General features: G+C 42.8%; 10 non-coding genes across 10 annotated transcripts; 6 read left to right on the forward strand and 4 right to left on the reverse strand.

Moving 5' to 3' along the window:
• The first annotated feature begins 1,297 nt into the window (after positions 1 to 1,297).
• On the forward strand, positions 1,298 to 1,411 carry LOC140317300 (U5 spliceosomal RNA). The gene has a single exon (XR_011917626.1). It is a non-coding gene; the product is annotated as a U5 spliceosomal RNA (small nuclear RNA).
• A 308-nt stretch (positions 1,412 to 1,719) lies between these two features.
• Positions 1,720 to 1,903, forward strand: LOC140317069 (U2 spliceosomal RNA). Its single transcript, XR_011917418.1, has one exon. It is a non-coding gene; the product is annotated as a U2 spliceosomal RNA (small nuclear RNA).
• Positions 1,904 to 4,101: 2,198 nt separating this feature from the next.
• Positions 4,102 to 4,292, reverse strand: LOC140317025 (U2 spliceosomal RNA). The gene has a single exon (XR_011917378.1). It is a non-coding gene; the product is annotated as a U2 spliceosomal RNA (small nuclear RNA).
• A 240-nt stretch (positions 4,293 to 4,532) lies between these two features.
• LOC140317296 (U5 spliceosomal RNA) lies at positions 4,533 to 4,646 on the reverse strand. The gene has a single exon (XR_011917622.1). It is a non-coding gene; the product is annotated as a U5 spliceosomal RNA (small nuclear RNA).
• Positions 4,647 to 13,355: 8,709 nt separating this feature from the next.
• Positions 13,356 to 13,469, forward strand: LOC140317301 (U5 spliceosomal RNA). Its single transcript, XR_011917627.1, has one exon. It is a non-coding gene; the product is annotated as a U5 spliceosomal RNA (small nuclear RNA).
• A 308-nt stretch (positions 13,470 to 13,777) lies between these two features.
• LOC140317070 (U2 spliceosomal RNA) lies at positions 13,778 to 13,961 on the forward strand. Its single transcript, XR_011917419.1, has one exon. It is a non-coding gene; the product is annotated as a U2 spliceosomal RNA (small nuclear RNA).
• Positions 13,962 to 16,249: 2,288 nt separating this feature from the next.
• LOC140317179 (U5 spliceosomal RNA) lies at positions 16,250 to 16,363 on the forward strand. Its single transcript, XR_011917515.1, has one exon. It is a non-coding gene; the product is annotated as a U5 spliceosomal RNA (small nuclear RNA).
• A 316-nt stretch (positions 16,364 to 16,679) lies between these two features.
• On the forward strand, positions 16,680 to 16,870 carry LOC140317010 (U2 spliceosomal RNA). Its single transcript, XR_011917364.1, has one exon. It is a non-coding gene; the product is annotated as a U2 spliceosomal RNA (small nuclear RNA).
• Positions 16,871 to 19,462: 2,592 nt separating this feature from the next.
• LOC140317114 (U2 spliceosomal RNA) lies at positions 19,463 to 19,653 on the reverse strand. Its single transcript, XR_011917460.1, has one exon. It is a non-coding gene; the product is annotated as a U2 spliceosomal RNA (small nuclear RNA).
• A 316-nt stretch (positions 19,654 to 19,969) lies between these two features.
• Positions 19,970 to 20,083, reverse strand: LOC140317382 (U5 spliceosomal RNA). The gene has a single exon (XR_011917701.1). It is a non-coding gene; the product is annotated as a U5 spliceosomal RNA (small nuclear RNA).
• Positions 20,084 to 26,355: the final 6,272 nt, after the last annotated feature.

Genomic DNA, 26,355 nt, shown 5'->3' on the forward strand with positions numbered 1-26,355 from the left:
AAAACCGCTCTCTCTTTTTTTTTTTGATTGTGTGCCAGGGCGTTGTCTCACGTATTAGATTATGCTTACGATACGAATGGGTTTATCAGTCACATCAGAATCCATACATACTGATCCTCCCGTAATAAAATGGTCGGATCTTATCAAACACACTTTGTTTCTTGTGACAATCAAGTCAGCGAAACAGCGTATACACGTCAACACACTGAATCAAGTTTGCCACAAGAACTCATAAGTTTGGCAGTATTGCTCTGCCGTCAGCAATCATACATCAATTTTATTTTCGTGAGACATGTGCAGGCACCTGTTCATCTACTGTTCTATCACTATGAATTAGTTTATCTATTATCACTAAGGATACTTCTACAACTACTATCAAAGTATGTCCAGACTTCTTATGTTGTCAGTTGCTATATATGAATAAGTGGGTAGCTACTGAGAAGCATTAAGCATGTCACACAGCCCAAACATATAACATTTCAGGACACACCACACAGTTAACAACCACCGTGAAGTGTCAAAGCCCAAACATGTAACATTCAACAGGACACTTACACAACACATTCAAATCAAACAGTCAGACAACATACAAGAACATATACCCCAGCCGGCATTGCTCCCTGCCTATTTTCCTACAGCTCACTATGTGTGCGCACACCTTTATTCACAAACTCTTCAACTTATACTCTTTTACCAAAGCTGCTACAGCTCGATTGGCCGAATACCCTTAGATCCTATTTCGGTGAATTTGACATCTGCCTTACATGTAACAGATTAGCGGTTTAGCAGTTTTAATTTAGTTTGAGTGAAGGAATTCATTTTATAGCAAAATCCGAAATCGTGAAGAACTCATGAAAGTAAGCTTATTCTCGGATTCCTGAAACTTTAGATTTGCTCTTTCTTTTACTGCAAAGTACAACGTTGTTTTTTTTTTGTTTAAATCTTTCTAAACATGGTAAATATGAAGAACAAAGCAGTTTTAACATAGTTTGAGTGAAGGAATTCATTTTATAGATGAAATCCCAAGAGTCTGCTGAGAAAAGAGAGTGAATGCGAAGTAGACTTTAACACGGCTCTGGGAGCGAGCCGAGTGTGGGCTAACCGGGAGAATTGCTGGAAAGAAACGCGACACCGAATGAGCGGTCAGAACAAAGCCTCAATACGGTGTTCCCGTGGTGTTTTTGTTGCTGCCTTGTCGATTGCACAGGGGCAAGCGTTTCAACCAAGCAACGCTCACCATGGGGAAGGTGGCTATGGCAACTAGCCTGATGCCCTGCTCCCGCAGTGACGGATAATCGTACTCTGGTTTCTCTTCATAACATACAAGTCTTTCGCCTTTTACTAAAGACTTTCGTGGAGAGCAGCACTAATGAGTTGTTTCTATTTTTGGCAGGCTTTACCTTTGCGGGTGAAGCCCTTTCTGTCTGTGCAAAAGAAATCTTGTTACTGTGCAGAGTGACTTCTCTGAGTAGAGTCGCCTTACTTGTTGCGATTGTGCCGATGTTCGAAGCTGGAGTGCAAAGTTGTTGCTTGAATGGTGCTTGCTGGAGCATGCGGGAGTGCAAAGTTATACCATTTAAAAGGGCTGAAGAGTGCTCAGTGCAGCGGGTGGGCGGAGGTGCAACGTGACACTCTGGCCACCTATGGCCATAAAAAGAACACTGCTACAAGTGCGCATTGTGCCAGCAAGGGCCCTCGGACCTGAAACAGTGGACAGTTATCGCTTCTCGGCCTTTTGGCTAAGATCAAGTGTAGTATCTGTTCTTATCAGTTTAATGTGTCCTCTATACGAGGACTACATATTAAATGGATTTTTAAGAATAGGAGTTGAAAAAGAAGCTTGCTCCGTTCACTCCAAGCATCGACCCAGTACTGCAGTGCCGCTGGGAACGGTGCGCTCTTCTCTGCTCTTGTGAAAAAGCAAACAGCGGTGCAGGATGGAAGTTTCAGGGAGCCCAAGATGAAACTTTCTTTTAATCTGCTGAGAAAAGAGAGTGAATGCGAAGTAGACTTTAACACAGCTCTGGAAGCGAGCCGAGTGTGGGCTAACCGGGAGAATTGCTTGAAAGAAACGCGACACCGAATGAGTGGTCAGAACAAAGCCTCAATACGGTGTTCCCGTGGTGTTTGTGGCTGCCTTGTCTTTTGCACAGAGTAAAAGACAAGGCAGCCATCGAATAGGGCCCGATTGTTCCTACTTGGTCAGCCGAGGAGCAAGGGGGGGGAGCAAGCGTCTCAACCAAGCAAATCTCACCAAGTAGGAACAATCGGGCCCTATTCGATTGCTGCAACACCTGAAAGAGATATTGATGCGAGACCCGATCAAAAGCTTTTTCAAAGTCTAAATTTAAGATGACAAGCCGGGTGTTTCTGTCTCTAGCGTAATCAATGATGTCTCGAATCAGTACGAGGCTGTCGGTGAGTTGTCTCTCTGAGATGGCACAAGCCTGGTCTGGGTGAATTACCTCCTCTAAAACAGAGGACATCCGTGTCGTTAAAACCTTGCTAAAAAGTTTACAGTCAAAATTTAAAAGTGTGATGGGCCTCCAATTCTTTAGGTCAGTCTTATCATTTTTATCAAAAGTGAAGAAATAAATGAATGCCTATCAACAAATGTTGGATCTAAACTCTAGTGCTTCCTCTAAAATAATTTCCTTTCTCAATTTAGAAATGTGTGTGTGTAAGTCACAACACCCGTGACACCAAAACGGCTTTCTTTTCTCTACACTCTGCACTGTGAGCACACACACCAAATCAGAAAGGCTTTTTTCTCTCTTTTCTACATTATGGACTGTGGGGACACAAAACCGCTCTCTCTTTTTTTTTTTATCGTGTGCCAGGGCGTTGTCTCACGTATTAGATTGTGCTTAAGATACGAATGGGTTTTATCAGTCACATCAGAATCCATACATACTGATCCTCCCGTAATAAAATGGTCGGATCTTATCAAACACACTTTGTTTCTTGTGACAATCAAGTCAGCGAAACAGCGTATACACGTCAAGACACTGAATCAAGTTTGCCACAAGAACTCATAAGTTTGGCAGTATTGCTCTGCCGTCAGCAATCATACATCAATTTTATTTTCGTGAGACATGTGCAGGCACCTGTTCATCTACTGTTCTATCACTATGAATTAGTTTATCTATTATCAATAAGGATACTTCTACAACTACTCTATCAAAGTATGTCCGGACTTCTTACGTTGTCAGTTGCTATATATGAATAAGTGGGTAGCTACTGAGAAGCATTAAGCATGTCACACAGCCCAAACATATAACATTTCAGGACACACCACACAGTTAACAACCACAGTGAAGCGTGTCAAAGCCCAAACATGTAACATTCAACAGGACACTTACACAACACATTCAAATCAAACAGTCAGACAACATACAAGAACATATACCCCAGTCGGCATTGCTCCCTGCCTATTTTCCTACAGCTCACCATGTGTGCGCACACCTTTATTCACAAACTCTTCAACTTATACTCTTTTACCGAAGCTGCTAGAGCTCGATTGGCCGAATACTGAATAATCCTAATTCTGTGAATTTGACATCTGCCTTACATGTAACAGATTAGCGATTTAGCAGTTTTAATTTAGTTTGAGTGAAGGAATTCATTTTATAGCAAAATCCGAAATCGTGAAGAACTCATGAAAGTAAGCTTATTCTCGGATTCCTGAAACTTTTTGCTATTTCTTTTACTGCAAAGTACAACGTTGGTTTTTTTGTTTAAATCTTTCAAGACATGGTAAATATGAAGGACAAAGCAGTTTTAACATAGTTTGAGTGAAGGAATTCATTTTATTGATAAAATCCCAAAAGTCTGCTGAGAAAAGAGAGTGAATGCGAAGTAGACTTTAACACGGCTCTGGGAGCGAGCCGAGTGCGGGGGCTAACCGGGAGAATTGCTTGAAAGAAACGCGACACCGAATGAGCGGTCAGAACAAAGCCTCAATACGGTTTTCCCGTGGTGTTTTTGTTGCTGCCTTGTCTTTTGCACAGAGTAAAAGACAAGGCAGCCATCGAATAGGGCCCGATTGTTCCTACTTGGTCAGCCGAGGAGCTTTTTCGTTTGCTTTTTCACAAGAGTAGAGAAGAGCGCACCGTTCCCAGCGGCACTGCAGTACGGGGTCAATGCTTGGAGTGAACGGAGCAAGCTACTTTTTCAACTCCTATTGCTAAAAATCCATTTAATATGTAGTCCTCGTATAGAGGACATATCAGATATTAAACTGATAAGAACAGATACTACACTTGATCTTAGCCAAAAGGTCGAGAAGCGACAACTGTCCACTGGTTCAGAGTGTCACTTTGCACCTCCGCCCACCCGCTGCACTGAGCACTCTTCAGCCATTTTAAATGGTATAACTTTGCACTCCCGCACGCTCCAGCAAGCACCATTCAAGCAACAACTTTGCACTCCAGCTTCGAACATCGGCACAGTCGCAACAAGTAAGGCGACTCTACTCAGAGAAGTCACTCTGCACAGTAACAAGATTTCTTTTGCACAGACAGAAAGGGCTTCACCCGCAAAGGTAAAGCCTGCCAAAAATAGAAACAACTCATTAGTGCTGCTCTCCACAGAAGTCTTTAGTAAAAGGTGAAAGACTTGTACGTTATGAAGAGAAACCAGAGTATGATTATCCGTCACTGCGGGAGCAGGGCATCAGGCTAGTTGGCATAGCCACCTTCCCCATGGTGAGCTTTGCTTGGTTGAAACGCTTGCTCCCCCCCCCCCCTTGCTCCTCGGCTGACCAAGTAGGAACAATCGGGCCCTATTCGATGGCTGCCTTGTCTTTTACTCTGTGCAAAAGACAAGGCAGCAACAAAAACACCACGGGAAAACCGTATTGAGGCTTTGTTCTGACCGCTCATTCGGTGTCGCGTTTCTTTCAAGCAATTCTCCCGGTTAGCCCGCACTCGGCTCGCTCCCAGAGCCGTGTTAAAGTCTACTTCGCATTCACTCTCTTTTCTCAGCAGACTCTTGGGATTAAAACTGCTTTGTCCTTCATATTTACCATGTCTTGAAAGATTTAAACAAAAAAACCAACGTTGTACTTTGCAGTAAAAGAAATAGCAAATCTAAAGTTTCAGGAATCCGAGAATAAGCTTACTTTCATGAGTTCTTCACGATTTCGGATTTTGCTATAAAATGAATTCCTTCACTCAAACTAAATTAAAACTGCTAAACCGCTAATCTGTTACATGTAAGGCAGATGTCAAATTCACCGAATTAGGATTATTCGGTATTCGGCCAATCGAGCTGTAGCAGCTTCGGTAAAAGAGTATAAGTTGAAGAGTTTGTGAATAAAGGTGTGCGCACACATAGTGAGCTGTAGGAAAATAGGCAGGGAGCAATGCCGGCTGGGGTATATGTTCTTGTATGTTGTCTGACTGTTTGATTTGAATGTGTTGTGTAAGTGTCCTGTTGAATGTTACATGTTTGGGCTTTGACACTTCACGGTGGTTGTTAACTGTGTGGTGTGTCCTGAAATGTTATATGTTTGGGCTGTGTGACATGCTTAATGCTTGTCAGTAGCTACCCACTTATTCATATATAGCAACTGACAACATAAGAAGTCTGGACATACTTTGATAGTAGTTTTAGAAGTATCCTTATTGATAATAGATAAACTAATTCATAGTGATAGAACAGTAGATGAACAGGTGCCTGCACATGTCTCACGAAAATAAAATGGGTGCATGATTGCTGACGGCAGAGCAATACTGCCAAACTTATGAGTTCTTGTGGCAAACTTGATTCAGTGTGTTGACGTGTATACGCTGTTTCGCTGACTTGATTGTCACAAGAAACAAAGTGTGTTTGATAAGATCCGACCATTTTATTACGGGAGGATCAGTATGTATGGATTCTGATGTGACTGATAAACCCATTCGTATCGTAAGCATAATCTAATACGTGAGACAACGCCCTGGCACACAATCAAAAAAAAAAAGAGAGAGCGGTTTTGTGTCCCCACAGTCCATAATGTAGAAAAGAGAGAAAAAAGCCTTTCTGATTTGGTGTGTGTTCTCACAGTGCAGAGTGTAGAGAAAAGAGAGAAAAGAAAGCCGTTTTGGTGTCACAGGTGTTGTAACTTACACACACACATTTCTGAATTGAGAAAGGAAATTATTTTAGAGGAAGCACTAGAGTTTAGATCCCACATTTGTTGATAGGCATTCATTTATTTCTTCACTTCTGATGAAGTTTCAACAATAAACAACAAACTTTGTATTATGAGAAAGAACCAGACTCATTCTTCAGGAATCCGAAAATAAGCTCTATTTTACGAGTTATGCACGAATTCGGATTCTCCTATAAAACCTTAACTCTAACCAAGTTAAGACTGCTTTGTCCTTCATATTTATTCATGTCTAATCAAGTTTCAACGATAAACAACGTTGTACTTTGTACTTCTTCAGCAATAAGCATCTCTCGACATATGACGAAATACAGATTTTGCTATAAAATTAATTCCTTCTATCAGCCTGACTCAAATTGTTTGTCCTCCTTATTTATCCACTTCAAATCAAGTTTCAACAATTAAAAAAATGTTGTAGTTTGAGAAAAAACAACTTAATCTTAAGCAATCAGTAGGGTAAGAAAGGGTAAGAAAAGGTGCAAATGCCAACCATACATCACTAAAAGGTGGAGCGGAAGTATTCGGCTGCAAGTAGGTGCGAATGCCTGACAATGTATGATCAAAAGAGGGAGCGGAGGTTTTCGGCTGCAAGGTCTGAATGTCCAACCATAATTTGTAAAAACCGGGGAAGAAAAGGCTCGAAAGCCCGACTATACACCATCAAAAGCGGGAGCGGAGGTGTTCGGCTGCAAGTAGGTGTGAATGTTCGACCATAATTTGTAAAAAGCGGGTAAGAAAAGGTTCGAATGCCCGACTATATATTAACCAAAGCAGGAGGAGAGGTCTTCGGATAAGAGTGGGTGAGAATTTACAACCATAATCTATAAAATGCGGTGAAAAAAAAGGTGTGAATACCCCATAGAACACTAAAAGGTAGAGCGGAAGTGTTCGGCTGCAAGAAGGTCTGAATGTCCATCAATAATTGCTAGAAAACATGAAAGAAAATTTTCGAATATCAAAGCACACATCATCATAAGCGGGAGAGGAGGTGTTCAGCTGCAAGACGGTGTTAATGTCCGACCATAGTTGGTAAAAAGCGGGTAAGAAAAGGTTAAAATACCCGACTGTACACAATCAATAGCGGGAGCGGAAGTGTTCGGCTACAAGAAGGTGTGAAGAAGATGCAGTAGAAGAAGTTGAAATCCATCTACACATTGATAAATATGAAGGACAAAGCAGTTCCCACTTGCCCATAAGAAAATAAGCTTATTCTCGGATTCCTGATCCTTCAGTGTTGCTCTTTCTTCTACTGCAAAATACAGTGTTGTTCTTTGTTGAAGTCGATCTAGACATTGATAAATATGAAGGAAAAAGCAGTTTTAACTTGGTTTGAGTGAATGAATTCATTTTATACATAAAATCCGAAATCGTGCAGAACTCATGAAAATAAGCTTATTCTCGGATTCCTAAAACTTTTGATTGGCTCTTTCTTTTACTGCAAAGTACAACGTTGTTTTTTTGTTTAAATCTATCGAGACATTGATAAATATGAAGGTAAAAGCCGTTTTAACATAGTTTGAGTGAAGGAATTGATTTTATAGAAAAAATCCCAAATCATGCAGAACTCCTCAAAAGGGGCGTATGGCTTAATCACAAGTGTGGTTCTTTCTCATTCAGGGTAGTATGAGGAAGTTTATGCTTGAAATATATGTAGAAATGGGTACATATGAAGGACAAAGCAGTGTTAACTTAGTTTGAGAGAAGGAATTAATTTTATACATAAAATCCCAAATCATGCAGAACGTATGAAAAGAAGCTTATTCTCGGATTCCTGATCCTTCAGTTTTGCTCTTTCTTCTACTGCAAAATACAATGTTGTTCTTTGTTGAAGTCGATCTAGACATTGATAAATATGAAGGAAAAAGCAGTTTTAACTTGGTTTGAGTGAATGAATTCATTTTATACATAAAATCCGAAATCGTGCAGAACTCATGAAAATAAGCTTATTCTCGGATTCCTAAAACTTTTGATTTGCTCTTTCTTTTATTGCAAAGTACAACGTTGTTTTTTTGCTTAAATCTATTGAGACATTGATAAATATGAAGGAAAAAGCAGTTTTAACTTGGTTTGAGTGAATGAATTCATTTTATACATAAAATCCGAAATCGTGCAGAACTCATGAAAATAAGCTTATTCTCGGATTCCTAAAACTTTTGATTGGCTCTTTCTTTTACTGCAAAGTACAACGTTGTTTTTTTTTTGTTTAAATCTATCGAGACATTGATAAATATGAAGGTAAAAGCCGTTTTAACATAGTTTGAGTGAAGGAATTGATTTTATAGATAAAATCCCAAATCATGCAGAACTCCTCAAAAGGGGCGTATGGCTTAATCACAAGTGTGGTTCTTTCTCATTCAGGGTAGTATGAGGAAGTTTATGCTTGAAATATATGTAGAAATGGGTACATATGAAGGACAAAGCAGTGTTAACTTAGTTTGAGTGAAGGAATTCATTTTATACATAAAATCCCAAATCATGCAGAACGTATGAAAAGAAGCTTATTCTCGGATTCCTGATCCTTCAGTTTTGCTCTTTCTTCTACTGCAAAATACAATGTTGTTCTTTGTTGAAGTCGATCTAGACATTGATAAATATGAAGGAAAAAGCAGTTTTAACTTGGTTTGAGTGAATGAATTCATTTTATACATAAAATCCGAAATCGTGCAGAACTCATGAAAATAAGCTTATTCTCGGATTCCTAAAACTTTTGATTTGCTCTTTCTTTTATTGCAAAGTACAACGTTGTTTTTTTGCTTAAATCTATTGAGACATTGATAAATATGAAGGAAAAAGCAGTTTTAACTTGGTTTGAGTGAATGAATTCATTTTATACATAAAATCCGAAATCGTGCAGAACTCATGAAAATAAGCTTATTCTCGGATTCCTAAAACTTTTGATTGGCTCTTTCTTTTACTGCAAAGTACAACGTTGTTTTTTTGCTTAAATCTATCGAGACATTGATAAATATGAAGGTAAAAGCCGTTTTAACATAGTTTGAGTGAAGGAATTAATTTTATAGATAAAATCCCAAATCATGCAGAACTCCTCAAAAGGGAGGTATGGCTTAATCACAAGTGTGGGTCTTTCTCATTCAGGGTAATATGAGGAAGTTTATGCTTGAAATATATGTAGAAATGGGTACATATGAAGGACAAAGCAGTGTTAACTTAGTTTGCGTGAAGAAATTAATTTTATACATAAAATCCGAAATCGTGCAGAACTCATGAAAATAAGCTTATTCTCGGATTCCTAAAACTTTTGATTTGCACTTTCTTTTACTGCAAAGTACAACGTTGTTTTTTGTTGAAATCTATCTAGACATTGATAAATACCAGCCGAAACTCTGCTGCCGCTTTTGATAATTTATGGTTGGGCATTCTTACCTTTTCTTACCCGCTTTTTACAAATTATGATCTTACATTCACACCTACTTGCAGTCGAACACCTTCTCATCCACTTATGATCATGTGCGATTGGGCTTTCGCACCTTTTCTTACCCATTTTTCAGTAATTATGGGTGGACATTCAGACCTTCTTGCAGCCGAAAACCTCCGCTCCTCTTTTGATCATACATTGTCGGGCATTCACACCTTGTCTTACCCGCTTTTTACAAACTTTAGTCGGACATTCAAACCTTCTTGCAGCTGAACCACCTCCACTCCCTGTTTTGATCATATATGGTCTGGCAATAGTACCTTTTCTTACCCGTTTGTGAGTAATTATGGCTGGACATTCACACCTTCTTGCAGCCAAACACAACCTCTCCTGCTTTTGATGATATATGGTCCGGCATTCTTACCTTTTCTAACACATTTTTCAGCAATTATGGTCGGACATTCACACCTACTCACAGACGAACACCTCCGCTCCCACATTTGATAGTGTATAGTCGGGCATTCTCACCCTTTCTCATCAGCTTTTTGCAAATTATGATCTGATATTCACACCTACTTGCAGTCGAACAGCTCTGCTCCCGCTTTTGATTATGTTTGGTTGGATATTCGAACATTTTCTTAATGCTTTTTACAAACTTTGGTCGGACGTTCACACCGTCTTGCAGCCGAACACCTCCGCTTCCGCTTTTGATGGTGTATAGTCGGGCATTCGAGCCTTTTCTTACCCACCTATTACTTACTATGGTTGGACATTCAAACCTTCTTGTAGCCGAACACATCCGCTCCTGCTTTTGATGATGTGTGATTTGGCATTCGCACCTTTTCTTACCCATTTTTCAGTAATTATTGGTCGGACATTCAGACCTTCTTGCACCTGAACACCTCTGCTCCCGCTTTTGATGGTGTATAGTCGGGCTTTCGAGCCTTTTCTTCCCCGATTTTTACAAATTATGGTTGGACATTCAGACCTTGCAGCCGAAAACCTCCGCTCCCTCTTTTGATCATACATTGTCGGGCATTCGCCCCTTGTCTTACACGGTTTTTACAAACTTTAGTCAGACATTCACACCTTGCAGCTGAACCACCTCACCTCCATTCCCTGTTTTGATCATGTGTGGTCTGGAAATACTACCTTTTCTTCCCCCGTTTGTGAGTAATTATGGCTGGACATTCACACCTACTTGCAGCCGAAAAACCACCTCTCCCGCTTTTGATGATGTATTGTCCGGCATTCTAGTCTTTTCTATCACATTTTTCAGCAATTATGATCTGACATTCACACCTACTTGCAGTCGAACAGCTCTGCTCCCGCTTTTGATTATGTTCGGTTGGATATTCAAACCTTTTCTTAACTGCTTTTTACAAACTTTGGTCGGACGTTCACACCTTCTTGCAGCCGAACACCTACGCTTCCGGTTTTGATAGTGTATATTCGGGCATACGAACCTTTTCTTACCCGCTTTTTACAAACCATGGTCGGACTTTCACACCTTCTCTTAGCTGAACAACTCCGCTCCCTCTTTTGATTGTGTACAGTCGGGTATTTTAACCTTTTCTTACCCGCTTTTTACCAACTATGATCGGACATTCACACCGTCTTACAGCGGAACACCTCCGCTCCCTCTTTTGATGGTGTATGTTTGGGCATTCGAACCTTTTCTTACCCGCTTTTTACAAATTATGGTCGAACATTCACACCTACTTGCAGCCGAACACCTTCGCTCCCGCTTTTGATGGTGTATAGTCGGGCTTTCGAGCCTTTTCTTCCCCGGTTTTTACAAATTATGGTTGGACATTCAGACCTTGCAGCCGAAAACCTCCGCTCCCTCTTTTGATCATACATTGTCAGGCATTCGCACCTACTTGCAGCCGAATACTTCCGCTCCACCTTTTAGTGATGTATGGTTGGCATTTGCACCTTTTCTTACCCTTTCTTACCCTACTGATTGCTTAAGATTAAGTTGTTTTTTCTCAAACTACAACATTTTTTTAATTGTTGAAACTTGATTTGAAGTGGATAAATAAGGAGGACAAACAGTTTTGAGTCAGGCTGATAGAAGGAATTAATTTTATAGCAAAATCTGTATTTCGTCATATGTCGAGAGATGCTTATTGCTGAAGAAGTACAAAGTACAACGTTGTTTATCGTTGAAACTTAATTAGACATGAATAAATATGAAGGACAAAGCAGTCTTAACTTAGTTAGAGTTAAGGTTTTATAGGAGAATCTGAATTCGTGCATAACTCGTAAAATAGAGCTTATTTTCGGATTCCTGAAGAATGAGTCTGGTTCTTTCTCATAATACAAAGTTTGTTGTTTATTGTTGAAACTTCATCAGAAGTGAAGAAATAAATGAATGCCTATCAACAAATGTGGGATCTAAACTCTAGTGCTTCCTCTAAAACAATTTCCTTTCTCAATTCAGAAATGTGTGTGTGTAAGTTACAACACCCGTGACACCAAAACGGCTTTCTTTTCTCTCTCTTTTCTACATTATGGACTGTGGGGACACAAAACCGCTCTCTCTTTTTTTTTTTGATTGTGTGCCAGGGCGTTGTCTCACGTATTAGATTATGCTTACGATACGAATGGGTTTATCAGTCACATCAGAATCCATACATAATGATCCTCCCGTAATAAAATGGTCGGATCTTATCAAACACACTTTGTTTCTTGTGACAATCAAGTCAGCGAAACAGCGTATACACGTCAAGACACTGAATCAAGTTTGCCACAAGAACTCATAAGTTTGGCAGTATTGCTCTGCCGTCAGCAATCATACATCAATTTTATTTTCGTGAGACATGTGCAGGCACCTGTTCATCTACTGTTCTATCACTATGAATTAGTTTATCTATTATCAATAAGGATACTTCTACAACTACTATCAAAGTATGTCCAGACTTCTTATGTTGTCAGTTGCTATATATGAATAAGTGGGTAGCTACTGACAAGCATTAAGCATGTCACACAGCCCAAACATATAACATTTCAGGACACACCACACAGTTAACAACCACCGTGAAGTGTCAAAGCCCAAACATGTAACATTCAACAGGACAGTTACACAAGACATTCTAATCAAACAGTCAGACAACATACAAGAACATATACCCCAGCCGGCATTGCTCCCTGCCTATTTTCCTACAGCTCACTATGTGTGCGCACACCTTTATTCACAAACTCTTCAACTTATACTCTTTTACCAAAGCTGCTACAGCTCGATTGGCCGAATACCCTTAGATCCTATTTCGGTGAATTTGACATCTGCCTTACATGTAACAGATTAGCGGTTTAGCAGTTTTAATTTAGTTTGAGTGAAGGAATTCATTTTATAGCAAAATCCGAAATCGTGAAGAACTCATGAAGCTTATTCTCGGATTCCTGAAACTTTAGATTTGCTCTTTCTTTTACTGCAAAGTACAACGTTGTTTTTTTTTTGTTTAAATCTTTCTAGACATGGTAAATATGAAGGACAAAGCAGTTTTAACATAGTTTGAGTGAAGGAATTCATTTTATAGATAAAATCCCAAGAGTCTGCTGAGAAAAGAGAGTGAATGCGAAGTAGACTTTAACACGGCTCTGAGAGCGAGCCGAGTGTGGGCTAACCGGGAGAATTGCTTGAAAGAAACGCGACACCGAATGAGCGGTCAGAACAAAGCCTCAATACGGTGTTCCCGTGGTGTTTTTGTTGCTGCCTTGTCGATTGCACATGGGCAAGCGTTTCAACCAAGCAACGCTCACCATGGGGAAGGTGGCTATGGCAACTAGCCTGATGCCCTGCTCCCGCAGTGACGGATAATCGTACTCTGGTTTCTCTTCATAACATACAAGTCTTTCGCCTTTTACTAAAGACTTTCGTGGAGAGCAGCACTAATGAGTTGTTTCTATTTTTGGCAGGCTTTACCTTTGCGGGTGAAGCCCTTTCTGTCTGTGCAAAAGAAATCTTGTTACTGTGCAGAGTGACTTCTCTGAGTAGAGTCGCTTAACTTGTTGCGATTGTGCCGATGTTCGAAGCTGGAGTGCAAAGTTGTTGCTTGAATGGTGCTTGCTGGAGCATGCGGGAGTGCAAAGTTATACCATTTAAAAGGGCTGAAGAGTGCTCAGTGCAGCGGGTGGGCGGAGGTGCAACGTGACACTCTGGCCACCTATGGCCATAAAAAGAACACTGCTACAAGTGCGCATTGTGCCAGCAAGGGCCCTCGGACCTGAAACAGTGGACAGTTATCGCTTCTCGGCCTTTTGGCTAAGATCAAGTGTAGTATCTGTTCTTATCAGTTTAATGTGTCCTCTATACGAGGACTACATATTAAATGGATTTTTAAGAATAGGAGTTGAAAAAGAAGCTTGCTCCGTTCACTCCAAGCATCGACCCAGTACTGCAGTGCCGCTGGGAACGGTGCGCTCTTCTCTGCTCTTGTGAAAAAGCAAACAGCGGTGCAGGATGGAAGTTTCAGGGAGCCCAAGATGAAACTTTCTTTTAATCTGCTGAGAAAAGAGAGTGAATGCGAAGTAGACTTTAACACAGCTCTGGAAGCGAGCGGAGTGTGGGCTAACCGGGAGAATTGCTTGAAAGAAACGCGACACCGAATGAGTGGTCAGAACAAAGCCTAAATACGGTGTTCCCGTGGTGTTTGTGGCTGCCTTGTCTTTTGCACAGAGTAAAAGACAAGGCAGCCATCGAATAGGGCCCGATTGTTCCTACTTGGTCAGCCGAGGAGCAAGGGGGGGGAGCAAGCGTCTCAACCAAGCAAATCTCACCAAGTAGGAACAATCGGGCCCTATTCGATTGCTGCAACACCTGAAAGAGATATTGATGCGAGACCCGATCAAAAGCTTTTTCAAAGTCTAAATTTAAGATGACAAGCCGGGTGTTTCTGTCTCTAGCGTAATCAATGATGTCTCGAATCAGTACGAGGCTGTCGGTGAGTTGTCTCTCTGAGATGGCACAAGCCTGGTCTGGGTGAATTACCTCCTCTAAAACAGAGGACATCCGTGTCGTTAAAACCTTGCTAAAAAGTTTACAGTCAAAGTTTAAAAGTGTGATGGGCCTCCAATTCTTTAGGTCAGTCTTATCATTTTTATCAGAAGTGAAGAAATAAATGAATGCCTATCAACAAATGTTGGATCTAAACTCTAGTGCTTCCTCTAAAATAATTTCCTTTCTCAATTCAGAAATGTGTGTGTGTAAGTCACAACACCCGTGACACCAAAACGGCTTTCTTTTCTCTACACTCTGCACTGTGAGCACACACACCAAATCAGAAAGGCTTTTTTCTCTCTTTTCTACATTATGGACTGTGGGGACACAAAACCGCTCTCTCTTTTTTTTTTTATCGTGTGCCAGGGCGTTGTCTCACGTATTAGATTGTGCTTAAGATACGAATGGGTTTTATCAGTCACATCAGAATCCATACATACTGATCCTCCCGTAATAAAATGGTCGGATCTTATCAAACACACTTTGTTTCTTGTGACAATCAAGTCAGCGAAACAGCGTATACACGTCAAGACACTGAATCAAGTTTGCCACAAGAACTCATAAGTTTGGCAGTATTGCTCTGCCGTCAGCAATCATACATCAATTTTATTTTCGTGAGACATGTGCAGGCACCTGTTCATCTACTGTTCTATCACTATGAATTAGTTTATCTATTATCAATAAGGATACTTCTACAACTACTCTATCAAAGTATGTCCGGACTTCTTACGTTGTCAGTTGCTATATATGAATAAGTGGGTAGCTACTGAGAAGCATTAAGCATGTCACACAGCCCAAACATATAACATTTCAGGACACACCACACAGTTAACAACCACAGTGAAGCGTGTCAAAGCCCAAACATGTAACATTCAACAGGACACTTACACAACACATTCAAATCAAACAGTCAGACAACATACAAGAACATATACCCCAGTCGGCATTGCTCCCTGCCTATTTTCCTACAGCTCACCATGTGTGCGCACACCTTTATTCACAAACTCTTCAACTTATACTCTTTTACCGAAGCTGCTACAGCTCGATTGGCCGAATACCGAATAATCCTAATTCGGTGAATTTGACATCTGCCTTACATGTAACAGATTAGCGGTTTAGCAGTTTTAATTTAGTTTGAGTGAAGGAATTCATTTTATAGCAAAATCCGAAATCGTGAAGAACTCATGAAAGTAAGCTTATTCTCGGATTCCTGAAACTTTAGATTTGCTATTTCTTTTACTGCAAAGTACAACGTTGGTTTTTTTTGTTTAAATCTTTCAAGACATGGTAAATATGAAGGACAAAGCAGTTTTAACATAGTTTGAGTGAAGGAATTCATTTTATTGATAAAATCCTAAAAGTCTGCTGAGAAAAGAGAGTGAATGCGAAGTAGACTTTAACACGGCTCTGGGAGCGAGCCGAGTGCGGGCTAACCGGGAGAATTGCTTGAAAGAAACGCGACACCGAATGAGCGGTCAGAACAAAGCCTCAATACGGTTTTCCCGTGGTGTTTTTGTTGCTGCCTTGTCTTTTGCACAGAGTAAAAGACAAGGCAGCCATCGAATAGGGCCCGATTGTTCCTACTTGGTCAGCCGAGGAGCAAGGGGGGGGGGGGGGGGGGGGAGAGGAGCAAGCGTCTCAATCAAGCAAAGCTCACCATGGGGAAGGTGGCTATGCCAACTAGCCTGATGCCCTGCTCCCGCAGTGACGGATAATCGTACTCTGGTTTCTCTTCATAACGTACAAGTCTTTCGCCTTTTACTAAAGACTTCTGTGGAGAGCAGCACTAATGAGTTGTTTCTATTTTTGGCAGTCTTTACCTTTGCGGGTGAAGCCCTTTCTGTCTGTGCAAAAGAAATCTTGTTACTGTGCAGAGTGACTTCTCTGAGTAGAGTCGCCTTACTTGTTGCGACTGTGCCGATGTTCGTAGCTGGAGTGCAAAGTTGTTGCTTGAATGGTGCTTGCTGGAGCGTGCGGGAGTGCAAAGTTATACCATTTAAAAGGGCTGAAGAGTGCTCAGTGCAGCAGGTGGGCGGAGGTGCAAAGTGACACTCTGGCCACCTATGGCCATAAAAAGAACAGGGGTGTTAGCGGACAAGTGCGCATTGTGCCAGGAAGGGCCCTCGGACGTGAACCAGTGGACAGTTGTCGCTTCTCGGCCTTTTGGCTAAGATCAGGTGTAGTATCTGTTCTTATCAGTTTAATATCTGATATGTCCTCTATACGAGGACTACATATTAAATGGATTTTTAGCAATAGGAGTTGAAAAAGTAGCTTGCTCCGTTCACTCCAAGCATTGACCCTGTACTGCAGTGCCGCTGGGAACGGTGCGCTCTTCTCTACTCTTGTGAAAAGTGAACTTTCTTTTAGTCTGCTGAGAAAAGAGAGTGAATGCGAAGTAGACTTTAACACGGCTCTGGGAGCGAGTCGAGTGCGGGCTAACCGGGAGAATTGCTTGAAAGAAACGCCATACCAAATGAGCGGTCAGAACAAAGCCTCAATACGGTGTTCCCGTTGTGTTTTTGTTGCTGCCGCTGTTTGCTTTTTCACAAGAGCGCACCTGTTGAGGGGGGGCCTGGGGGGGCCTGGGTGATGGTGGGTCTCAGGCCCGGGCTGCTGCGACTGGTGTGACCGGGTGGTTTGTTTGTTTGTTTTTTGTTGTTGTTTGTTTGTTTTTTGTAGAGGTCCTCCGGAGTGGGGTTGGGTTGAGTGGGGTGGGGCGGGATTGGTACCTTCTGGGGGTACAGTAGCTACCAGAATATGGTCGCTGCAGGCCCCGAGCCTGGTGGACATCAGGCCCTCCTGTCCTGTGTTGGCTCCCTTTTAAAAAGTACAGAACTTAGAACAGGTCTAGTCCCTGGCTTTCGGCAGAACTGTCTTCTTTACTTTTTTTTTTTTTCCCCTTATCGTGTTCAGCATTATGGCAGCAGAATTGTAGTCTGAATACCTTTGATGCCAAACAGATTTGCTTTGCCAAGGGAAGTTTTATAAATGTAAAGCTCCCCTTGATGCCCATTTATTTATTTCTGTTTACAATATATGACATGTAATAGAACTGAACCGGACCGGGGGACAAGGAAAGAAGAAGAGGAAAGAAGAGAAAAACAGAACATACATCGCATACAACACAGCTGTGGATATAGATGACCTGAGACGACATGATAATACATCAACTGCTTAGCGACCATGCTACTGGACTAATGAATGTGGTTGTGTGTGTGTGAGAACATGCAACACCCATGGCACACGACCTACATGATAACCGTGCTTAGTTATGAGTGTATAAGCGTACAGGGCCACAATCCACAGCCCCCCCAAGCAATCAGAAGCAGGCAGAGAGGGCCACAAGACCCAGGCCACCAGCAGCCCCCACAGAGCACAGAACCCAGGAAGCCCACCGCAGGGGCAACCACGCATCCACCCAGAAGACTGCAGAGGAAGCCCCCGGAAAGAGCCCCCATAAGCATAGGGCAGAGGCCCTCCGAGAGCCAGGGGCAACAGCCCACCGACGTCGCCAGGCCCCAGCCGCCCAGACATGGGCCGTGCACTGGATCCGGGCCCCAGGAGCCCGAGCGCCCCCAAACCCCCCGACAGAGGCCCCACCCAATACCCAGGAGGGCCAAGCGCCCCAGACAGCCACACAGTGGGTCAGCGCCTGCCCCAGCACCCCTGGCCAAGTGCCCTGGGAGTCAAGACGTGCCCACAGGTGGGTGAAGTCGCGAGCAGCGGAGAGAGGCCACGCCGCCCCCCCCATCGGGAGAAGCACAGGCAGGCCAGGCGACAGCAAGTCCAAGATCCAGGCCCAATCATTACCACACACACTTTCATGTCCCATACATCCACACGTCCTCCCTCCCTCGACTCCGCTGGGGTGTAGTGCAGCGGGCACACCAGGGGGCCAGCAGCCCCCCAGCCACCACAGACCCCAAACCAGCAGAACAATTAATTAATCCTCCTGGCCCCTCCCGCCCCGAGCAGCAACCAGGAAGCAGGGGTGTGCGAAGAAGACCCCTCCCCTCACCCTTCTGGCTCTTCAATATTTTCTAATAGTGAGCAATTAAAATTGAGGGGCAGCCAAACTTGTAGAACATGGAGCGTGGCCCTCTGGGCAGCCTACATACCCAAAGAGCCCCGCCCACCAGATGCCACTCAGTGTAACCACCCCCCAAGACCTAATGTGTGTGTGTGAGTGTGTTTGATAAGTAGTAGTGTCTAAGGTGTAATTAAAACAGGGGTGGGAACTGCAGAGTGCAACTACTGCAGAGTCCACTACACCCCACCGAACACACACGCCCCCAAAACCCTTCATGTGTGAGTGTGTGCTGTGTACAGGAGCCAGAAGGGAGAATGGGGATATACACTGGGGGCAGCCAGGGACTGGCTGCAATAGGCATCCCCGCTACCAGGGAGCCAACACAGGACAGGAGGGCCTGATGTCCACCAGGCTCGGGGCCTGCAGCGACCATATTCTGGGAGCTACTGTACCCCCAGAAGGTACCCATCCCGCCCCACCCCACTCAACCCAACCCCACTCCGGAGGACCTCTACAAAAAACAAACAAACAACAACAAAAAACAAACAAACAAACCACCCGGTCACACCAGTCGCAGCAGCCCGGGCCTGAGACCCACCATCACCCAGGCCCCCCCAGAGCCCCCCTCAACAGGTGCGCTCTTGTGAAAAAGCAAACAGCGGCAGCAACAAAAACACAACGGGAACACCGTATTGAGGCTTTGTTCTGACCGCTCATTTGGTATGGCGTTTCTTTCAAGCAATTCTCCCGGTTAGCCGACACTCGGCTCGCTCCCATAGCCGGGTTAAAGTCTACATCGCATTCACTCTCTTTTCTCAGCAGACTAAAAGAAAGTTTCATCTTGGGCTCCCTGAAACTTGCATCTTGCACCGCTGTTTGCTTTTTCACAAGAGTAGAGAAGAGCGCACCGTTCCCAGCGGCACTGCAGTACGGGGTCAATGCTTGGAGTGAACGGAGCAAGCTACTTTTTCAACTCCTATTGCTAAAAATCCATTTAATATGTAGTCCTCGTATAGAGGACATATCAGATATTAAACTGATAAGAACAGATACTACACTTGATCTTAGCCAAAAGGCCGAGAAGCGACAACTGTCCACTGGTTCACGTCCGAGGGCCCTTCCTGGCACAATGCGCACTTGTCCGCTAACACCCCTGTTCTTTTTATGGCCATAGGTGGCCAGAGTGTCACTTTGCACCTCCGCCCACCCGCTGCACTGAGCACTCTTCAGCCCTTTTAAATGGTATAACTTTGCACTCCCGCACGCTCCAGCAAGCACCATTCAAGCAACAACTTTGCACTCCAGCTTCGAACATCGGCACAGTCGCAACAAGTAAGGCGACTCTACTCAGAGAAGTCACTCTGCACAGTAACAAGATTTCTTTTGCACAGACAGAAAGGGCTTCACCCGCAAAGGTAAAGCCTGCCAAAAATAGAAACAACTCATTAGTGCTGCTCTCCACAGAAGTCTTTAGTAAAAGGTGAAAGACTTGTACGTTATGAAGAGAAACCAGAGTACGATTATCCGTCACTGCGGGAGCAGGGCATCAGGCTAGTTGGCATAGCCACCTTCCCCATGGTGAGCTTTGCTTGGTTGAAACGCTTGCTCCCCCCCCCCCCCCCCCCCCCTTGCTCCTCGGCTGACCAAGTAGGAACAATCGGGCCCTATTCGATGGCTGCCTTGTCTTTTACTCTGTGCAAAAGACAAGGCAGCAACAAAAACACCACGGGAAAACCGTATTGAGGCTTTGTTCTGACCGCTCATTCGGTGTCGCGTTTCTTTCAAGCAATTCTCCCGGTTAGCCCGCACTCGGCTCGCTCCCAGAGCCGTGTTAAAGTCTACTTCGCATTCACTCTCTTTTCTCAGCAGACTCTTGGGATTTTATCAATAAAATGAATTCCTTCACTCAAACTATGTTAAAACTGCTTTGTCCTTCATATTTACCATGTCTTGAAAGATTTAAACAAAAAAACCAACGTTGTACTTTGCAGTAAAAGAAATAGCAAATCTAAAGTTTCAGGAATCCGAGAATAAGCTTACTTTCATGAGTTCTTCACGATTTCGGATTTTGCTATAAAATGAATTCCTTCACTCAAACTAAATTAAAACTGCTAAACCGCTAATCTGTTACATGTAAGGCAGATGTCAAATTCACCGAATTAGGATTATTCGGTATTCGGCCAATCGAGCTGTAGCAGCTTCGGTAAAAGAGTATAAGTTGAAGAGTTTGTGAATAAAGGTGTGCGCACACATAGTGAGCTGTAGGAAAATAGGCAGGGAGCAATGCCGGCTGGTGTATATGTTCTTGTATGTTGTCTGACTGTTTGATTTGAATGTGTTGTGTAAGTGTCCTGTTGAATGTTACATGTTTGGGCTTTGACACTTCACGGTGGTTGTTAACTGTGTGGTGTGTCCTGAAATGTTATATGTTTGGGCTGTGTGACATGCTTAATGCTTGTCAGTAGCTACCCACTTATTCATATATAGTAACTGACAACATAAGAAGTCCGGACATACTTTGATAGTAGTTGTAGAAGTATCCTTATTGATAATAGATAAACTAATTCATAGTGATAGAACAGTAGATGAACAGGTGCCTGCACATGTCTCACGAAAATAAAATGGGTGTATGATTGCTGACGGCAGAGCAATACTGCCAAACTTATGAGTTCTTGTGGCAAACTTGATTCAGTGTCTTGACGTGTATACGCTGTTTCGCTGACTTGATTGTCACAAGAAACAAAGTGTGTTTGATAAGATCCGACCATTTTATTACGGGAGGATCAGTATGTATGGATTCTGATGTGACTGATAAACCCATTCGTATCGTAAGCATAATCTAATACGTGAGACAACGCCCTGGCACACAATCAAAAAAAAAAGAGAGAGCGGTTTTGTGTCCCCACAGTCCATAATGTAGAAAAGAGAGAAAAAAGCCTTTCTGATTTGGTGTGTGTTCTCACAGTGCAGAGTGTAGAGAAAAGAGAGAAAAGAAAGCCGTTTTGGTGTCACGGGTGTTGTAACTTACACACACACATTTCTGAATTGAGAAAGGAAATTATTTTAGAGGAAGCACTAGAGTTTAGATCCCACATTTGTTGATAGGCATTCATTTATTTCTTCACTTCTGATGAAGTTTCAACAATAAACAACAAACTTTGTCTTATGAGAAAGAACCAGACTCATTCTTCAGGAATCCGAAAATAAGCTCTATTTTACGAGTTATGCACGAATTCGGATTCTCCTATAAAACCTTAACTCTAACCAAGTTAAGACTGCTTTGTCCTTCATATTTATTCATGTCTAATCAAGTTTCAACGATAAACAACGTTGTACTTTGTACTTCTTCAGCAATAAGCATCTCTCGACATATGACGAAATACAGATTTTGCTATAAAATTAATTCCTTCTATCAGCCTGACTCAAAACTGTTTGTCCTCCTTATTTATCCACTTCAAATCAAGTTTCAACAATTAAAAAAATGTTGTAGTTTGAGAAAAAACAACTTAATCTTAAGCAATCAGTAGGGTAAGAAAGGGTAAGAAAAGGTGCAAATGCCAACCATACATCACTAAAAGGTGGAGCGGAAGTATTCGGCTGCAAGTAGGTGCGAATGCCTGACAATGTATGATCAAAAGAGGGAGCGGAGGTTTTCGGCTGCAAGGTCTGAATGTCCAACCATAATTTGTAAAAACCGGGGAAGAAAAGGCTCGAAAGCCCGACTATACACCATCAAAAGCGGGAGCGGAGGTGTTCGGCTGCAAGTAGGTGTGAATGTTCGACCATAATTTGTAAAAAGCGGGTAAGAAAAGGTTCGAATGCCCGACTATATATTAACCAAAGCAGGAGGAGAGGTCTTCGGATAAGAGTGGGTGAGAATTTACAACCATAATCTATAAAATGCGGTGAAAAAAAAGGTGTGAATATCCCATAGAACACTAAAAGGTAGAGCGGAAGTGTTCGGCTGCAAGAAGGTGTGAATGTCTGACCATAGTTTGTAAAAAGCGGGTAAGAAAAGGTTCGAATGCCCGAACATACACCATCAAAGGAGGGAGCGGAGGTGTTCCGCTGTAAGAAGGTGTGAATGTCCGACCATAGTTGGCAAAAAGCAGGTAAGAAAAGGTTAAAATACCCGATTGTACACAATCAATAGCGGGAGCAGAGTTGTTCCACTACTAAAAGGTGTGAAAGTCCGACCATGGTTTGTAAAAAGCGGGTAAGAAAAGGTGCGAATGCCCGACAATGTATGATCAAAAGAGGGAGCGGAGGTTTTCGGCTGAAACAAGGTCTGAATGTCCATCCATATTTTGTAAAAATCTGGGAAGAAAAGGCTCGAAAGCCCGACTATACACCATCAACAGCTGGAGCGGAGGTGTTCAGCTGCAAGAAGGTCTGAATGTCCATCAATAATTGCTAGAAAACATGGAAGAGAATTTTCGAATATCAAACCGCACATGATCATAAGCGGGAGAGGAGGTGTTCAAATGCAAGAAGGTGTGAATGTCCACCCATAATTACTGCAAAATGGGTAAGAAAAGGTACGAATGCCCAACCATACATGATCCTAACAGGGAGCGGAGGTGTTTGGCTGCGACAAGGTGTGTTTGTCCACCCATAATTAATGAAAAGCGGGCAACAAGTAGGTTTGAATACCCATCATCAAAAGCAGGAGTGGATGTGTTCGGCTACAAGAAGGTTTGAATGTCTGACCCTACACCATCAAAGGAGGGAGCGGAGGTGTTCCGCTGTAAGAAGGTGGGAATGTCCAACAGTAATTGGCAAAAAGCGGGTAAGAAAAGGTTAAAATACCCTATTGTACACAATCAATAGCGGGAGCAGAGTTGTTCCGCTACTAAAAGGTGTCAAAGTCCGACCATGAATTGAAAAAGCAGGTAAGAAAAGGTGCGAATGCCCGACAATGTATAATCAAAAGAGGGAGCGGAGGTTTTCAGCTGAAAGAAGGTCTGAATGTCCATCCATAATTTGTAAAAATCGGGGAAGAAAAGGCTCGAAAGCCCGACTATACACCATCAACAGCTGGAGCGGAGGTGTTCAGCTGCAAGAAGGTCTGAATGTCCATCAATAATTGCTAGAAAACATGGAAGAGAATTTTCGAATATCAAACCGCACATGATCATAAGCGGGAGAGGAGGTGTTAAAATGCAAAAAGGTGTGAATGTCCACCCATAATTACTGCAAAATGGGTAAGAAAAGGTACGAATGCCCAACCATACATCATCAAAAGCAGGAGTGGATGTGTTCGGCTACAAGAAGGTTTTAATGTCCGACCATAGTTTGTAAAAAGCGGGTAAGAAAAGGTTCGAATGCCCGAACATACACCATCAAAAGAGGGAGCGGAGGTGTTCCACTGTAAGAAGGTATGAATGTCTGACCATAGTTGGTAAAAAGCGGGTAAGAAAAGGTGAAAATACCCGACTGTACACAATCAATAGCGGGAGCGGAGTTGTTCGGCTACTAAAAGGTGTGAAAGTCCGACCCTGGTTTGTAAAAAGCGGGTAAGAGAAGGTGCGAATGCCCGACAATGTATGATCAAAAGAGGGAGCGGAGGTTTTCGGCTGCAAGAAGGTCTGAATGTCCAACAATAATTTTGTAAAAACCGGGGAAGAAAAGGCTCGAAAGCCCGACTATACATCATCAAAAGCGGGAGCGGAGGTGTTCAGCTGCAAGAAGGTCTGAATGTCCATCAATAATTGCTAGAAAACATGAAAGAAAATTTTCGAATATCAAAGCACACATCATCATAAGCGGGAGAGGAGGTGTTCAGCTGCAAGAAGGTGTGAATGTCCGACCATAGTTTGTAAAAAATGGGTAAGAAAAGGTGCGAATGCTCAACCATACATCATCAAAAGCAGGAGTGGATGTGTTCGGCTAAAAGAAGTTTTGAATGTCCGACCATAGTTCGTAAAATGCGGGTAAGAAAAGGTTCGAATGCCCGAACATACACCATCAAAAGAGGGAGTTGAGGTGTTCCGCTGTAAGACGGTGTGAATGTCCAACAATAGTTGGTAAAAAGCGGGTAAGAAAAGGTTAAAATACCCGACTGTACACAATCAATAGCGGGAGCGGAGTTGTTCGGCTACAAGAAGGTGTGAAAGTCCGACCATGGTTTGTAAAAAGCGGGTAAGAAAAGTTTCGAATATCCAACCAAACATAATCAAAAGCGGGAGCAGAGCTGTTCGACTGCAAGTAGGTGTGAATGTCAGATCATAATTTGCAAAAAGCTGATGAGAAAGGGTGAGAATGCCCGAATATACACCATCAAATGCGGGAGCGGAAGTGTTCGGCTGTGAGTAGGTGTGAATGTCAAACCATAATTGCTGAAAAATGTGTTAGAAAAGACTAGAATACCGGACCATACATCATCAAAAGCTGGAAAAGTGGTGTTCGGCTGCAAGTAGGTGTGAATGTCCAGCCATAATTACTCACAAACCGGTAAGAAAAGGTAGTATTGCCAGACCATACATTATCAAAACAGGGAGCGGAGGTGGTTCAGCTGCAAGGTGTGAATGTCTGACTAAAGTTTATAAAAAGCGGGTAAGACAAGGTGCGAATGCCTGACAATGTATGATCAAATGAGGGAGCAGAGGTTTTCGGCTGCAAGGTCTGAATGTACAACCATAATTTGTAAAAACCGGGGAAGAAAAGGCTCGAAAGCCCGACTATACACCATCAAAAGCGGGAGCGGAGGTGTTCGGCTGCAAGTAGGTGTGAATGTTCGACCATAATTTGTAAAAAGCGGGTAAGAAAAGGTTTGAATGCCTGACTATGTATTAACAAAAGCAGGAGGAGAGGTCTTCGGATAAGAGTGGGTGAGAATTTCCAACCATAATCAATAAAATGCGGTGAAAAAAAAGGTGTGAATACCCCATAGAACACTAAAAGGTGGAGCAGAAGTGTTCGGCTGCAAGAAGGTGTGACTGTTCGACTATATTTGGTGAAAAGCAGGTGAAGCAAGGTCTGAATGCCCAACCTTACATCATCAAAAACGAGATCAGAGGTGTTTGGCTGCAAGAAGGCCATAGTTTGCCAAAAGCGGGTAAGCTGCGAATGACCGACTAAATATCAACAAAAGTGGGGGCGGAGGTCTTCGGATGCAAGTGGGTGTGAATATCCCACCATACAAATATGGTGGAGAGGAAGCTGTGAATGGCCGACCATAGTAAAAAGCGGGTGAGAAAAGGTGCGAATGTCCAATCATACATGATCAAAACAGGGAGCGGAGGTGTTTGGCTGCGACAAGGTGTGTATGTCCACCCATAATTAATGAAAAGCGGGCAACAAGTAGGTTTGAATACCCATCATCAAAAGCAGGAGTGGATGTGTTCCGCTACAAGAAGGTTTGAATGTCTGACCATAGTTTGTAAAAAGCGGGTAAGAAAAGGTTCGAGTGCCCGAACATACACCATCAAAAGAGGGAGCGGAGGTGTTCCGCTGTAAGACGGTGTGAATGTCCAACCATAGTTGGTAAAAAGCGGGTAAGAAAAGGTTAAAATACCCGACTGTACACAATCAATAGCGGGAGCGGAGTTGTTCGGCTACAAGAAGGTGTGAAAGTCCGACCATGGTTTGTAAAAAGCGGGTAAGAAAAGGTTCGAATGCCCGAATATATACCATCAAAAGCGGAAGCTGAGGTGTTCGGCTGCAAGAAGGTGTGAACGTCCAACCAAAGTTTGTAAAAAGCAGTGAAGAAAAGTTTCGAATATCCAACCAAACATAATCAAAAGCGGGAGCAGAGCTGTTCGACTGCAAGTAGGTGTGAATGTCAGATC

Source organism: Leuresthes tenuis, unplaced genomic scaffold (genome assembly GCF_036924035.1).
Source record: "Leuresthes tenuis unplaced genomic scaffold, fLeuTen1.0.hap1 SCAF_10, whole genome shotgun sequence".
Lineage (NCBI taxonomy): Eukaryota > Metazoa > Chordata > Actinopteri > Atheriniformes > Atherinopsidae > Leuresthes > Leuresthes tenuis.